The sequence below is a fragment of the Microtus ochrogaster genome, chromosome 1 (assembly GCF_000317375.1).
Source record: "Microtus ochrogaster isolate Prairie Vole_2 chromosome 1, MicOch1.0, whole genome shotgun sequence".
In the NCBI taxonomy this organism is placed as follows: Eukaryota; Metazoa; Chordata; class Mammalia; order Rodentia; family Cricetidae; genus Microtus; species Microtus ochrogaster.
The window spans coordinates 10,393,673-10,395,760 of record NC_022009.1 but is presented as its reverse complement, the minus strand read 5'-3'; the positions used below and the strand labels follow the sequence as shown (position 1 = coordinate 10,395,760).

General features: G+C 41.6%; 1 non-coding gene across 1 annotated transcript; it reads right to left on the bottom strand.

The window, feature by feature from the left end:
- Nucleotides 1-801: 801 nt before the first annotated feature.
- On the bottom strand, nucleotides 802-874 carry Trnak-cuu. Its single transcript has one exon. It is a non-coding gene; the product is annotated as a tRNA-Lys (tRNA).
- Nucleotides 875-2,088: the final 1,214 nt, after the last annotated feature.

Here is a 2,088-nt window from a genome sequence, read left to right as displayed (position 1 = left end):
GAAGGTTGAAGGGGGGAGGGAAGAGGCAGGGAGGGGACCAGAGAAAAAAATGTAGAGCTCAATAAATATCAATTAAAAAAAAAAAGGAAAGGAAATCCATTGCTCTGGGAGAGAGAGGCCGGCGGGCGGAGGCATGAGCCTCTCCAGGGCCGGCGGCCCCTATCCCGGGAGCCCACGCTGTCTGCTTCTCTCCCGCCGCGGGCTGCCTTGCTCCATCGGTTCCCTGGGCAGTCTGAGGGCAGCGCTGAAGGCTCCACACAGCCCCAGAAAGGATGCGCGCGGCGGTGCACATCGGACCGCGGGGAAGACAGCGCTCGGGGCCTCTCTCTCCCGCACCCCCGAAGAAGTCCTGCACTGGCTGGAGGAAAGCGGGGTGACCGGGGAACGTTCGCAAACCCGGAAGTTAGTTCTTCCCCTGCCCTGCCGCACCTACTTCTGTTTTGACACCACATCTCCTGTGTTATCAAAAACAGATAAAATCAGGGCTCACAGTTTTATTAGGAAAAAAATTGTTCGTTACTATGAAACGGACTATGAAAGCTAACACAAGAAAAGCAGTCTTAAAATTATGTCCTAAATTTCTGTTCCTGGTTTAAACCGGAACCCATGGGCGTGGAGCTGGGATTTGGAGTGCGCAAGCGCAGTATGAGAATGGTGTTGGAAGAGACGATTACTATTGAAAGCATTTTAATTGCCCCAGTTTAGGAATCCTTCCTAGATAAATACGTTTTTTTTAAAGACTAACAAATATTTGACACTAAATTTAACCAAATTTAGCTCGCTCAGACAAAAAGCAGGCGCCGCCCAACGTGGGGCTCGAACCCACGACCCTGGGATTAAGAGTCCCATGCTCTACCGACTGAGCTAGCCGGGCAGGCGGAAACTTCCCCTGTTTTTCTACCTTTTGAGTGTACAGCGACTTTTTTTCTTTTTAATTTTCTGTTTCTGAAAATAAAACCAATAAATAGATAATAAACTAATATAAAAGCACTATATTTTAGGTTCTCGGAACCTAAAAGTAAGAGTGCAAATTCTCGAAGAGAAAAAAAAATCGTAAAATAAAGGGGGGAGGAAGTCCCAAGCAACAACAAAAAAGGAGGAATAGAGAAGGAAAGTTGTTAAATTCTAACAGTAAATGAGAACACGTTCCTAATTTCATCATGACCACCCAAGAAGATGGAATAGTCGCTTATGAACTCATACATATTCTGAGCTCCTGGTGAATTTCTCTAGGTAAGGGCTTTACATTTTTCTGTGATGTGTGTCTGTGTGGGGGTGGTGGCTAATCCTATAGCTCGGAATCGCAAGTTAAAGCCTAAATGAAAAAACAAAAACAAACGCGGGTAAACTTAAACTAAGGAGAGCCCATATAGTCTTTCTTTTTTTAAGATATAATAAACCTGGGACTAATAAAGAATCCTATAAAAACATATAAATAACATATCTAGACAAGTCTCTTAAAAAGTTTAGAGTCTTCCAAAAGATGTTATTTTACGTATATGGGTATTTTGTCTGCATTTACGGCTGCGCACCAGGAGAGGGCACCAGAACCCATGACTCTTCAGTTACTGATCGATAAAAACCAGCCTGGTTTAAATGTAAATTTTAGGTCAGTTAGGGTTGCACACTGAGATCCTGTCCCCAAAGAAAAGCTATTACTTTTATGATAATTAAATTTATATGAAATATAACTGTTTTGTTAAATTTTAGTTGTTATTATAAAGACCATCATTACTGTGATTTGTTAAAATCATGTATTTTTTATTTGCAAAGTACTGTTAGGTACTCAGTCTCGAAAGTTCATCACTTTATAACAAAAAAGTATAAAAGCTTACCAATGCAATAGGTACTACTTTTTGAAGTAATTTGAAATAACTTTTTAAAACACACATTTACCAGGCTGTGGTAGTGTATGCCTTTAATCCCAGCATTTGGGAGGCTGAGGCAGGGGGATTTCTGTGAGTTTGAGGCCAGCTTGGTCTACAAGAGCTATTCCAAAACTACTGAGAAACCCTGTCTTGGGGGGGAAAAAAAGAAAACACATTTAAATCTTTTTTTTTTTTTTTTGGTTTTTCAAGACAGGGTTTC